The following is a 16,324-nucleotide window of genomic DNA, read 5'->3' on the forward strand; positions in this document are numbered from 1 at the left end:
ATCTTTTCTTAAAAAAAAGGCAAAATATTTTATAAGATAATATTAGATATTAAATAACACCATTAGTCCATTATATTATAAAGTATCTCTACTACCCTTTTAAATCAAACACATCTACATCAATTATCTACAACATTTGACGATAGATGCCACCAACATCACCATCCGTCACCGCCAACATACCGCCGTCATCGTCGCTGCATTGCGCGGATACCATGCTCGTTAAAGGACATGCAATACTTATGATACGAACTCTTTTTTAATACATGTATCAATATTGTTAGAATAATCAGTTATACAGTATATTATATGTATCGATCGTTACATCTTAGTGGTAAATATATCAAAGTAATGATACCAATATCATAAGGTACCAATATTTATTTTAAAATGTAATCTTTATTGAATTACATCTTGTGTGGGCATTTTGGATACAGCCCCACATTGTAAAAGGTGTAATTCTAATATTAGGAGAGATGGGATGAGAGATGGCCAAAAGTTTAATGACTTAATCAAAAGTTTAAAACTTAGGGGGTGTCTGGTCCAGAACTTAGGGGGTGTTTGGTCTAGATTTTATAAGGAGTTTTTAACTTTTTTACTTATTTTGAGAGAAAAAAAAATTATTTTAAGTATTTGTGTGAGCTTTTAAGTTTTTATAAGCCGTTTTTTAATAAGCTGGTAAAATCAAAGTTTTTTATCTTTTCTTTCTATTCTTTTTTCTTTTTCCTTCAAAAACTAAAAGTTAATCAAAACATTACATAAGAGCTTATAAACTTAAAGAAAAAAACCAAAAGTCAAGCCAAAAAATATAAGCTAGGCCAAACACCCCCTTAGCCTAATAAACATGAACAAATCATCTAATTGATTAAAATAAAATTAAAAAATAATAATAATAACGTACGGTATTGTTTAAGACAAAAACTATTGTAATAAGTAAACACGCATGCGTTGGTATACAAACGTTAAAACATGGAATATGCGAAGTATCCAATTTATGGAGTCGAATCGCAAAATGACGATGCCACTTCTGAAAAATTATCGATTCACCCCAATTTCGGGTATGTTTTGTAGCCAATTTTTTGGGTTCATTTGTCATTTATTAGTAAAGCAGCTATCTTGTATCAAAAATAGGTAATTTGAAGATAGAACAAAAAATATACTATGGATTTTTTTTAGGATAGAACCTAACAAAATAACATCACCCTTTGTAAAAGTATAATAATTTCCAAAGTGTGAATAAATATAAATCATATACTAACCGATACGGGATTTGCTGATTAAAATTCATGATTTTTTTTTTTTATTTTAACAGTAAGATTTACGATTTTTAACTTTGAATTTAATTTACACCATAATTTAAAATTTCATGATGATCCATCTATTATCGCATATCATGTAGGTGTGTTGGTATAAAGCGTTTGAGTTTTGTCTTAAAAGTTGAAACGATAAGTACATCAAATTAACTATTTTATCCCTAACATTATCGATCTATACTCTATTGTAAAGCTAAAATTGATCTTTTTGTTTAATTTAAGTTTCAACAATTTTAAGTTTCAACAATTAATCAAGACCATATTACATTAATAACCTACATTTTTTGTTGGCATTGCCGCCACCACCACCAATCGCCGCCACCATTACATCGCCACCGCCGCACGCCACGGCCACCGTTGTCGTCGCCGTCATTACATAACAACGGGTATCTTTCTAGTATATATATGGGAAAGTTTCATATATGTCATTGGTAAGTTATAAAATATCATATTTGCCCAATTAAATTTTGAATTATCATATATGTCATTTCTATTATATCAATATATCAAATATATCATTATTGAATAACAAAGTATCATATATGTCATTCCTAATTTATCAATATATCAAATATGTCATTGAATAATATCCAATATACCCGATTAAACTAATATAGTCAAAATTAAAACATAAAAAATCTTTAAAATTATTAATAAAATATTTAGAAATCACAGTTACACACATTTTTTTCTCTTTGCTTTTATAATTCAATCCATGTTTTTTCCTCTAACCGTGTAAATTTAATTCAATGTTACTGACATGATTAATTTTATTGATATTCTTAAATCCGTTAGTCTATTCAATTCATAGTATATAGTTAAGTGTTGCGATCTTGGTTTCTAAGTGACTCAACTACTTGAAGCTTTTATTTTTGCACAAGTAATTAGCTCTACGACATTTGATACAAGAAAAACTCATGAATTAAAGAAAAAGATAACAAGTACAATTTAATTTTTAATGATAAATTTGAAGTATTCAATATATTTCAGTGACATGTTACATATATCGAAAATAATGACCCCATATATAATATTTAATAATGTATTTAGACACATTTGATATATTTTATCTAATAATGGCATATTTGATATTTAAGGGTATTAGAAATAACATCTCATATTTCAAAATTTAATTGGGCAAATATGATATATTGTGATTTAAGGGTGACTTATATGAAATTTTCTCTATATATATATTACAAAATTAGATAGAATAAAGAATTAAATTGTGGTTTGGTTCAGAACTTTAAGAATGAAATAAACTTTAACAACACGTATAAGAATGATCAATTGGCCGAGGAGTGAATTCTTGACGTTAGTTATTGATTTTAACATCTTCCTTCACCTAAGATAATTTACATTCGTCAATTGATCATTATAATAGTATCTTGTAGGTAATGGCAGTACCAGAAAAAAATTACAGATTAAAAAATCCGTGAAAATATGAATATAAAAGGGGTCAAAATGTTAAAAACCTATAAAAAAAATTTTAAAATCGATGAAAAATTTAAAAATACATGATAAAATCTAAATTTTAAGAGGGGCATTTACCCCTTTTGCCCCCCATGTGGTACCGCCCCTGCTTGTATGAAAAGTAATTCTCGTACCTATGATTCGAAGCAAACTATAATAGAATACAATCACATATGTATTACATAAAAAAGTTTATAAAATTCGAAGTATATACAATGATTACAAAAAGAATAAAATATAAGACGAGTTTGATATGAAACCAAACTGAAACAATTATTAAAGAAAGAAGTTAAAATAATTAAATAGCATTATCAACGCACGATAAAGCCGAGGCCCGGATGATTTCACACCGTTTTCCTTAAGTTTGGCTCGTCATATCTGCTTGAAAAGTTGTTAGGAATTATAGAATGAACTTTGAGCAAGCTTTAGAAACATCATATGAATTTTCAGGTGTGCAAATATGTGGGTCGAGTGTATTTTATTCTTATTAGATTCCTAAGGGAGTGTCTATTCATCGGGTAATAGACCTAGCGATCACCAGCCATAATTTCTGGGTTTGAGTTTTGTTAAATACAAACTTAAGATAATTAAGAGATTATTAAGTGGTTTAGATCAACCTAGACACTAACTTGGCCAGAGGATTATTGTGTACCAAATGGTACATTAGATCATGAAGTTTTCATCCAGTTACTTTTTTTTTTTCCACACATAATAAAAAGACCCATTCCTAATTAATATCTACATCCTAACCTATATATATACTAGCCAATTAACCCGGGTTCAACCCGGGCTTATAAATAAAACTTTTGTAACATTAAGTTATGTCGATATTTAAGAACTATGAGATAGTTTAACCATATTCATAATCTCGAAATAGTATATCTTATATTTCGAATATATATTTAGCTTATTAACCTGCATAATATGCAGGTAATTTAAAAATCTATTATGATGAAAAATTAAAAGACCATGTATAAAACATTAGAGTTTTCAAAGGAAAATAAAAACTTATTTTTTTTATATATAGAAAAGAGCATCATAAATAACAAAAATAAAAATTATATAAACTTAAAGAAGGAAAGTGCTTAGAATATCATAAGAAAATTAAACAAAAAAAACTTAACTTTAAAAATAATTTAGAGATGAAAATTAAGCTATTTCACTTTTTTTTAAATGATAATTTTATAACAATTATTTTATTATTTAATACAGACGGGCTGATTGATAATACTAAGACGAAAATAGATGGTGATATTATATTTAAAAATTGACATATAGTCGTTTAAAAAAAATTTAGATAATTACATTTTATTTTACATTGGACTTAAGCTAAAAATAAAAGATATCATAAATCTATTAAAAAATAATTTAAACTTTTTAAAGAATGATGTCATAAATCAAGAAAATAAAAAGGATATAATTGATAGAAATGAATGTAATAATGACAACTAAATATTATTTAAAAAATCATGATATCATTAGAATTTTATTTTTTTTATATAATAGATACAAGATGGGAAATGATAAATTTCCCTAATTAAACATTTAAACCTCCTAAAAAATCTTTTAACAATAAGATCATGACATGTGTCAAAATCAAGAGTTGAAATTAGAAAAGAGAGTTAAAGATTTTTAAAAGAATTAATCATTTTCAATACAAAACACATTGTATTTGAGAAGCATTTGAATTTTGTCTTGAAACCTTAAACGTTACGTACATCAAATTAACTATTTCGTTTCTAAAATTATGTTACTTATCTATACTATCTTATAATAATTATTATTTTCTCTTTCATAAAAGTATTAGATAAAAAATTACCATTTTACCATTTATAAATTAATCTACATCATTAATCATTTATCTTCTAAACTATATCTACTATCACTTTACATCAATTACATTTACACAAATTACTTACAGAGTTGCACCCACCATGAACGCCATCACCACGGCCACCATCACCACCGCCAATCGTCATCAACACCAAATTAACCGCCGCTGCATCGCGTAGGTACAATGCTATATATATATAAGAGTTAAAACAACTTGACCATATAGTGCGATTCTTCTATAGTGACATGGTATGTTATTGAGTCCCTAAGAATGTACAGTATTGTGAGAAGGAGGTTTATTTGTGGGATAAAATGTGGTTCCCTTTTTTTCCTTATACAGTAACTATTTCCTACATTGGACCCGAGAAATGACATCTATTTTTGGTATTGGCGTTTGTGTGGTTTTGTTAATTTTAATTTTTTTTTACCCTAAATTTTTGGATCATTAACGGATTACTAGAATATAATCGTGTCACGGCCCTCCAGTGATACTGGTAGATCAAATTTAATATCAAGTCATCAATTTATGATGCAATCCGATATTTTGAAAAAAAAATCCCCAATATCTTATGATTAATGAGCCTTGTCCACTTCCAAAATACCCGTTGATCTAAACCAAAACGGTATTTTGCCAATTTCTAATAAGTCTTCTACAATCAGCATGATCTGATTTTTAACATGAAATATGTTTTACTATTTAAAATTAACTTAAAAAATAATAAATATATTAATAATACTAAAAGAATAATAACCAATATCACTTATTCATTTAAACACACAAGTAACTTCCACGAATAAACTTGTAATATAGTACATCATACTCGTATTTCATAGCCTAATCTCAAACATTTCTTTATATCCATTCAAATCTCAAGCATTTAAATATCGAATTGGTCGTCTGGTCTTAACAATTACGGAGTAATGATTAACAATTAATGATCGGGATTATCCAATATCACAAAACATTCAATTAGTATATCGAGCCAATGATGACTAGTACAACTGGTCAGAGAAATCTCAGGTTTTACTCAAGGTTTTGAGTTCGATCCTTAGGGATGATAAGTCTTGGGTTTTTTTCTCCGAATACTTATAACGGCCCATGGTCAACATCTCGTTGTTCAGGGTACGTGCAAGACTTCACCATTATACGCTAAGGTTTCCCTGATGTCGCATACCGACTGAATGTTCGGAAAAAAAATATTTAGTATATCGAATATTCCTTTTTGGAAAGTAAAGAGTTAAATGTTTTTAAATGCCAATGGGTTGATAGCCCGGTAACATCACAGACCTCCATTGAAGGTTTGTTCTTTAGGCAATCAGAGTTCGAATTCAAGAGGGCGCATGTTTTACCCCAAATGACAATGAATGTCGTAGGTGTCGTGCCGTTTGACGATTTATCCTTTAAAATTTAATAAATTAAAAAAAAAAAACGTTGTACGTTATAAATGTTCCCAAGACACATGTTAAACAATTTCTTAATAATAAATGTTAATGAAATAATGATATTTTAATTATATACGTGATTGTTAAACAAAAGGTTGTAGTCACTTTAAAATCGAAGAACGAGCATTTATGATATATATATGAGACAGTAATATCTCTTGATGTTCTAGGTACAAAGAAAATGATTATATCACGCTTTGTAATAGTAGTCAAACTACGTATGGCTATCCTTTTAACAACTGCCGTCGTTCTGTGCACCATGATGTTCAGGGTGTATATGTTACGTACATATACATCTATATCTATATCTAAAAGGCTATCTCCAAGTGCTCACGTGACAGTCTCTGAGCTCGCCACATCAGCATTTTCTTACGTGGCGTCACCATATTAATCCGAGCAACACGTTAGCGTCCATGTAAACGCTATATCGGCAGCCACATAAGCATGTAAGTAGGAGCAATAATGTTTTTAATTTTAAAAAAAAATGTTGTCAAAGGGATTGGAACCCACGCCAATCTTTTAGGAAACATAGAAACAAACCACTTCATCTATGTTTCTTTTTGTTTATCATTGTTGATGTTATAGTAATTAAAGGATATTAAAGTTATGGCAAGTTTGACATGTTTTTCATTCCATATCAAATTGACATATTTACGGATCTTGCTGTCGTATTTTTTTTAAAATTTGAATATTAGTTAAAATTTAGGAGAATTTAATTATAGCTTTCCACCTAATAATTTCAACTTTTTTTTTATCAATTCCTTAATTTTATTGAAATGGAAGTCCCTCATTTTATAGGAATTCAAATCCCTCACATATATTTTCATTGCCTTTGGATCATGATCTAAGTTTTTTTTCATCAGTAATAAGTTTCAAGAAATATTGTCAATATCATTTTCTGCCTTGGACTGATACGATTTTGAATAACAATAGATAACTTCAAATCCATAAATTTTAGGATTTGAGGGTTTTATATTAGAAGACGTTTATCCTAATTTTTAAAAGCAAAACCCTAGCCTCATCACTGCATGGATTCCAAGAGCAGGCATGTTCTTTTTAATATAAAAAAGCATTAATTCTTGTGTTTTTATGAATGAATTTTGATTAGGCCATCCACAACGGAGAATAGCTTTTAAAAGCTTTTTATTTTGCCACCTAATCCATTTACCATTTTCAACGTCTTAAAAAGTTATCTCCTCCAATGGATAGCTTTTTTTAAAGCCTTTTTTTTTACCACTAAACAAGAAAAAACCTTTTGATCAAAAGGTTGAGGATTGTCAACCTATTCATCAAAAAAACCATTCATTCCAATGATATCAACTTTTACAAAGACTTTTTGTTTCAAAAAAAGCTTTTCATTAACTCACCATTGGAGATGCTTTTAGTCCATAGATATAACTTCCTTCATAATCGAATTAGTACGATGCTCTATTTTTAATTTTTTTTCTTTGTTGGTGTTAATAGTTTTGAAATTGGTTTTATGTGCCTTCACTTAAATTGGTGTTAAAGTTTTAACAAAATTAGTTTTAATATCACATTTCATTTTAATAATTGACATTTTTAATATTTTTCATTTACATTTTAGCTGTAGATTACATTTCAATGTTGTCTATCTCATTTGGCATTTCGTCACTAAAAGTATCCGGTTATTAGTTTATCCATGCTATCTACTCTATCCTTTTTGTTCTCATTAGCGTATATTATAGCTTTGTATAATATACTAGCTAATCAACCCGCATATTATGCAGGTAGCTGAATAAATTTGATGTTAAGATTACAATGCTGAATAAATTGATGTTAAGATTACAATTTGTTTAAAAATCATAATATATAAATCACATTAGCTATGTTAAAAATCTAATAATGATTCAAATCTCATATTTCTAAATCCAAAATAATATTACAATAATCAATTTTAATTTACAAATCTGTTTTCTATTTTCATTAGGCTATCTTTGTCACAAGCTTTTCAAGAGATTTTCAAGACCTTTAACTTTACTTTTAAACTAAAAGCTCATATATTGTTAAAACTTTGTTTAGATGTAACTATCTTTAACTTTTATTTGAAAAAAAAAATTCCAAAACACAGTAGCGTTTCAGGAGCTTTTAATTTCGATGAAACTTTTAATTTTTTAAATTACACAAATACCTAGCTACATCAACCATATAAAACATATCTAGGAAATAAAAGCTTTAGGTAACCATTTTGTTTAAAAGCTAGAGCTTACAACTTTATCTAAAAGCTACATCTACCTTTGCCAAACATACTTTATAGTGTTTAAAATGTACCAATAATCTTAAATAGAGTTAAGATGAACATATGAGATTCTAAATGTATGCTTTTGTGAGGTCAGTTAGCTTTGAATTACACTAATATTAAAAAACAGTATTGAAAATATAAAATTTTATACACACTATATGGTTGCTACGACCACTTTTGCCCTCCGTGTAGCTCTGCCACTAAATTCTATGATCGTTTTGTTGTATATTATTTATGAGAAATCAATGAGAAATAAAATAGCTTGGGGCAACGCCCGGGTATAACCTAGTAACTATATATGTTAAAAATACATGGCTACATGTTTACATCTCTCCACGAGCATAATACCCGCACGTTGCGGCGGAATTTTGTTTTAGGAATGACAATTTGTTATCAGGGTAGATACGGTAATTTAGTGTTGTAGTGTACAGAGGATCATTTTGAGAACCATATATATAGTGAAAGGGGCTTTTTGGAAGAAAAAAAAAAGTTATTTTAATTTTTTAAGAGATGCCATAAATAAAACTTCAAAATGCTTTATAAGGAAGTATAGATATACTACGATTTACTCGTCGGTTTTATTTAGAATTAATTGATTTTTGATTGTGATAGTAATATCAGTTTTATGGGCTACATGTGTACCTCTCTCCATCCTCGATCGATTGATCCGGCCCAGAATGAGACCTCCAAAGTATTTGGACCATATATGCTATTGTCCATTGAGGGATTGGGATCTATTTTCAAAGTATCAGATATTAAACGCGTAATAGTTTTTAGAAACGTGTATTCATAGTGAGCATAAAATATTTATGTCTAATTAACCTGTACTAACCAAAATACGTTAGTACTAATTGAACTTGTCACTCTGTAGCTTTATTTTTATCTATATCTATATTATATTATAAAACAGATTTTTATTAGATTTTTAACATTGAACTTAAATTTTCAATATTCATTCTAAGTACCTGACCAAAATGTCCTTCCTATCTATTCTATATTTATCTAAAATAACTATAATACTCTTTCTTTCTCGTCAAATATCTACCAATCATTTTTTTCTCTCCTTCATAAATCATTTTATTATTTTAATTCATTCAAAATCTTTTATTTCTAAAATCGTACATCGATAAATTATAAAAATTATATGGTGTTCGAAAAATTTCATGTTCTTTCATTAGAGTGATCAGTGAGTCAGTCGATATACGTTCGATAAATTTTTAAACCTCATCCCCGTCACCACCGCCGCCATTGCCATTACATCACCAGCCTGCCAGCACCTCCATCACCGCTGCAATGTGCGAGTACCGTTCTCATGTATTTTGACGTTTTGTTAGATAGTGTAAATAAAATCTATCGTTAGAAAGAGAAAGAATTTGATCGTTTAAACATCGATTTTTGTGTAAAGAATAGTAGCATGGAATTTTTACTTTTTTCTATATTTGGGCTTGCATTATCCAATTTGTTTTGGACCCGCCTTAATTTTTTTTACTTTGGGCTTGGTAGACCGATTTTCGTAAAAAAATATATGTTTATCATTGTTGATGAGTGAGTTTTCTAACAATAATATGTTCCCAAAAGCTCATCAAGGTAAAATTTGAGTGGTATCTTAGTCCTCTCATGAGGTCTTGGACCTAGGTAGACTCAGCTTTGAATCTTGATGGAGTAAGGTTTACTCCTATTAACCATCATGACATTTAAAGGATTAATGAGAGGTTTCCTTTCTTCTGTGATTCCCTAAAAGTTAAAATGACGTCATGCCCGAAAGACGTAGGTGTCGATAGTGGAATAAACAGTCTCTGACCATTCGCACATCAAAAATAAAAATGTTATTGCTCCTATTCATATTACTTTTTCTGCTTTAACATTTCTATGCATATATCATTTATATATTTATTCAACCTAATCATTATATCCATATGTGAAATTTGTAGAAAATTAAAATATTAATATTCTTGTATGTCTGACAATCGGAAGTCGTTAGCTAACAAGTCGCCCATTGACCACCTCTTTTACTTCATGTACTGACATTTATTTTTGAATTTGATTCACACCAAAATTTGAAATTCTTTAAAAACTCAATGATTATAAGGGTATAAGGGTAATTTTAGTAGTTGAGATAAAAAAAAAAGTAGCTAAGGCAATCAAAAAAATTAAGAATTGTTTTGTGACATAAATAAAACAAGATAAATAATACTCGTAAAAGTGAAATTTGAGGGCATAGTAAAGTCTTATCTAATCATCACATTTTTTCATTTCTTTTTTATTATCAGGATCACAGGTGGAGATTTCTTTTAAGTTCCCCTACTTGACTGGGGGAATTTTAACCCTTGAGTTAAAATAAAAGATTATGATTCAAAGATTAACTTTTTTAACTTTTGATTTTAATCAAACGGTTGAGATACTTTTAACTTAACCCTCAAGTTATTTCCAACTTAAGAGAATTTCAATCCCAAAATCACATCATTTTTTTCATTAATGGTTATGTTAAGAAGACTTTTAAGATGGAAATTGATAATAGTATCACCTATTTTGATAAAGCTATCACAATTATGCATTATATGTTTGCATTGTTTGTTATATCAGTTGTACAGTGAGGTGTATCAATAAAAATATGTAATACAAGTATGTGCTCCCTTTTAAAATGATTGAATAAGAGAATTTATTATTTTCCTATAAAGTATCATTATCCAAAATAGTTTTTTTACATATCTTTCTTACTTCTTTCTCAAATAATTAATTATGTTTTGGAAAAAGTTAAACCTTTTTTCTAAATTGTAAAGGCACGTTTAGTTGTGAAAAAGGTATTCTAGTTTTATATTTCTAATTTTCTAAAAAATGAAATGAGTTTTTCATTTATAGAAAACAAATAAAAATTTTGAAAACATATTCAAAACTTTAATTGAAAATGTAAAACAATTTGAGGCTTTCAAAATATAAAAAATGAAAAATAAAAGGTGGAAAATAATAAAAAAGGTTTTTTTTAATTTTTCACAGAAAAATGGAAAATAATGTTTTGTTTTTTCATGAAAAACATTTTTGTAAAATTATGATTTAAACGCGTTTTTTATTTTTCATGTTTTATTAGAAATCAAAAATTAAAAACAAAGGGTTTTTTTCCCAACTAAAGCACTCTAAGGATTTTAAAAAGTTAATGCCCACCTCTTTTGTGAGAAATGTTTTCTCATGAGAAAATGTATACTTCTTTCTGACTTTCTTTAGAAAATATACTGAGAAAAAACCTTTTTGCCATTCATGTTCTTTTATAAACGGTTGAGAAAGTATGAGAACGAGAACGTTGTGCTGGTAAAAGCCTTATTATTGTCGTTCTCTATCTATTTTTGTTATCAAAGTAAATGTTATTCACTTATTTTTTTTTTTAAGAGACTTGAATATGAGTTTATAGAAAAAAAAGGTCAAGAAAACGTAAACAAAACAATATCCATGAGGAAAGTAGGCATGCCTAAATTAAAAAGAAAAAGGGGCCAACTTGAGGCTCACAAGAAACGTTTTTTCTAAAGATGCAATTTACGTTAGTAGATTTTGGTATCTATATATATGTACAAAATCATATTATCTAACTTCCCTGCCTTTGTTAGGATCCATCAACAACACATGTATTGAGGATCATTTGTCATGTTTTGCATGAGGAGCATTCTTGCTCGATAGTTTGTGACAATTCCCTCGACGAATATTTTATATATATATATATATAAGGATTTTTACCCCACACGATGCGCGACTCTTGAATTATATTTTCAAAACTTTTAGTATTGAATCAATAAAATCTTTAATAAGCAACGCTTAGATAAAAAATTATATAAAATAATTAAAAATATTTAAAAATCAAATATTCAAAATTTTCTTGATAGTCAAATCCACTGCATAAATGAGTGGACAAACAAAATATTAGAATACATACAAACAATTAGCAACAACAATTTTGTGAAATAAACTTGTTATATTGATTTAGTATAAAACACATATTGATATAGACGCTTCTATATGTTAGTAATTAACAAACTTATATATTGGAAAAAAGGTGCTAGCAATTATTTATTTGGAAACAAACTAAAAATTGATTATTTTATTCATAATATGTTGTGATTTTATTTTATTGATATTGTAACAAAAAATGAATGTAGTATATATTAAATGGGAAAAATTCATAAAAATGACATATAGGAAATATCTTATGTGACAAAATCTAAAGATAGCTTTAAGTTGAGTTGGATGACTTTAAAAAGCTAAGATAACTATTGTTTTATTAGATATATAGATATAGGTGTTGAAAATATTTGTCCCCCTATATATATATATATATATCTAGCGTGTACATATGAGTAATTTTTATTATTATTATTTTTTTTTTGATAAGGTACTTAGTGTGAGTAACGAAAGAAATCTAAAAGGAAAATATTCAACTTATGTATTTTATATTGCTTTGGAATACAATTATACAACAAGTCAACAACACACTTTTGAATCTTAATGTTGGAGTAACAGAACTGTTGTGGATGGGCCAAATTATGGCTATAGCGATATCTAAGAATATGTGTTTGATGTTTGGGTTTTTAATGGAAAAAGATTTATCCTCCTAAATAATTAGCCTAAAAATCCTTTTAATAGTTTTAGATGGTGACATGTGGATATTACTAATTCTCTTTCTTAATTTCATCTTTTGATTTTTCACATGTAACAATCTTATTAACTAAGAGGATTTTTAGACTAACAACTTAAGAAGATTGATCATTACCCGTTTTTAATGTTATCAACTTAAACGATATGCATTCTTGTTGTTTATTTGAGGGAATAATGAGGAGATCTTCGAAAACCTTCTCTTGCACGCATCTTCATTCATTAGTCTCTGTTTATATGGGTTTTTTTTTAACAACAAATCTTACACTATCTATACTATATTATAAAAAGAATAACCTCATGTTGAAAATTACATGGGGGAAAATATCTAAAATACCCTTAATGATATATTACACTTATGGTCTTTAATCTTTTAAAATATCTCGTTAACTCTTTAATCAATTACATTTACATCAAGTATCTATATCACTTGACACCGCCTCCACCACCAACCGTTGATTCCACCACCACACCGTCGCCGCCACAAACACCGTCGCATATCGCGGGTACCGTGCTAGTTTTTATTAAACTACATGATACAACATTTACTAAAAGTTAAATCTTGGTTTTTCTCGAGAAGCCAAAGCCTTTACCACTCTACCTAAGTAGTGATGACATCTCAATTTTTGAGACATGGTGTTTTGATGCCCAATCTGTTTAAACCCGGTTTGCGTTTCTAGCCCATCTTGTTATTTGTTTATAACTACTGTGTACTATTCAATATAAACTCGATCACTTAGAGGTTTATATATAAATGACCTTATATAAAACATAAATGTTTTATGATATTGTAACACCCCGAGCTAGGGCTTGGAATATTACAGAAATTAAATAGCACATGATAGAATTATCGTAGGCAACTAAATAAGATTAAAGGAATTCAGTGAATTCAACAAGGTAAGTCAAATACAAGCACAAAATGCATAAGGAGCAAGTAGTCATCAAACGTTTACAAAACAATCCAAAAGATGACAAACGATCCTAAGCATAATGCAAAAGAAGGGCAAATAAATCCTTGATCCATGTAACTCCAAGCCCGAGTCCAATCAATCTATCAAATCAAGCATCTTGCCTAGGGTTCACAAGGAACCATTGTCACTAATCACAATGTCAAATCACAACAAAATCCTATGGAGTAATGTAAATACGTGTAAGTAATGAGTACAAGTGATGCCAACGTCAAATCATGTATCGTATGTATGCAATGTCATAATCTATATCAAATGTGTGTCAACCACGCCATCAATGCAACAATTTAAGTATGCTTGCGTGTGTACCGCTCAAATAAGGTATGCTCGCGTGTGTACCGCACAAATAAGTATGCTTGCGTGTGTATCACGTAAATAAAGTAAGCTTGTGTGTGTGCCGCACAAGTCAAGTGTAACAATGCATAAATGTTTATTCCAACACAATCCCAATATTCATCAATTCCCCTAAAACAACACATACATACACTTCGGAGGGTTTTACTTTCATCAAGTTCTAGATGCTTATATATAGGGTTACCCGCAGCCTTTCCGCCACATCTAAAATCCTTTGAAGGCATAACTGACTTCCATGTAGGCAAAACTACCCTAAATAAATCATAATGTTACAATGATGCGCAAAATCAACCAAACAATCAATAAACCGTCAATCAATCAAACAAACACATGTACACTTTCCAGCCCGAATCTCAAGCGAGTAGAAAGCTACGGAACTCACCTTTGTCAAGCAATAACAAGTTAAGATTAAGTTATAAACATTCAATCGTCACGCACCCACAACCTATCAATGTACATAACATGTTTACGAATCAAGACTTTACATATGGTTTTTAAATAGTTCGTATAAATGTTATCAAACTAAATCCTTAGAACTAACAGACGTTAAAAATTAACAGATCTGGGTTCTGATTAGTTCATATGGGTTGTGAACTGTTGTCAAAAGCAGTCCTCAAAATTATCGGGCGTTAAAAACCTGCACAAAATCGACCCAAATTACACCCAAGTTTTTTTTACCTCAAAATCATTTAGGAAATACTCCCAAACTAATTTTCAAGCATAAATGAACATAACCCAAAACACAGACTCAATCCATAACATCTAATTTTGTCCAAACTCGTTCTTGACCCAAATCATAACCCTTGGAAAACCCTAATTCAACCCAAAAATCGATTTGACCATTTTAGAACCATTTGGAAGCCATCAATCATGTTATCAATATAATTTGAGCAAAACTCATCTTCAAACTCTTTCCATAACACGAATCCAAGACAAATCACACCCAAATCCACTTCAAAACACTAATTAGCTCAATTAATTCGTTCTTTGATTCTTTAAACCCACTTCATACATTGTTACTCGTAATTAATCATAACCAAACAAAACCCATATCACCAATTCATTTATGAGACTTAATTTGTGTTCAATTCGTTCTTAACCCATTTTTGACTTTTTGACAAAAACCCTAATTTCACTTAAATCCGGATTTGGAAAGCTTGGACTCATTTTGAAAGCTTGTATGAACATATTTAAACATAGCCCACTTCAAAAATTGACTCAAAACAACCTTTTTTAGCCTAAATCCAAATTTGACTGAAATTACTCACTTTGTAACCCTAATTTTGACCCATTTTGGTTTTGACTTAAACTTTGACTCAAGAATACTTAATTTTGACTAGAAACATGATTTTAACACAAAATGATGATTATGAGATGAATTTTACTTACCAAAACCTTCACCAAAAGCTCAAATCCGATTTTTGACCCGTTTGAAGAATTTCCTACACTTTGACTACCAAATTTGAGATATGATGATAAGGAGATGGGAGTGAGTGTGAGGAGAGGGTGGATAAGGTTAGGTCAAAAGTTGAGTCATGGGTGTGGGTATGATCCATGGGTTGACCCATACACATATTTAGTTAAATTAGATATTCGTCACGTATTGAGTCACATAATAAGTCGGTCAATCGAACTGTCAAACACGTAATCTAGTCATTTAATCATAAAATGCACAAAATCGTGTCATTAAATAAGAATATTAGTCAAATTACATGTAAATTCAAACGGTCAAATTTCGCGGATGTTACAGATATACTAGCACGGTACCCGCGCAATGCGTCGGTGGTTGTGGCGGCAACAGTGTGGTGATGGGAGTGAGTGTTGGTAGTGGAGGCGGCGTCGAGTGGTGTAGATAATTGATGTAAAAAGTTAATGGAGATATTTTGGATAAATGACTGATATTGTATTTTAATCATTAATGGGATTTTAGATAATTAATGTAAAAAGTTAATGGAGATATTTTGAATAAATGACTGATATTGTATTTTAATTATTAATGGTATTTTAGATAATTCTTCTATAACATTTAAAAAGAGGGTTGTTTT

Source organism: Erigeron canadensis, chromosome 9 (genome assembly GCF_010389155.1).
Source record: "Erigeron canadensis isolate Cc75 chromosome 9, C_canadensis_v1, whole genome shotgun sequence".
Taxonomy (NCBI): domain Eukaryota; kingdom Viridiplantae; phylum Streptophyta; class Magnoliopsida; order Asterales; family Asteraceae; genus Erigeron; species Erigeron canadensis.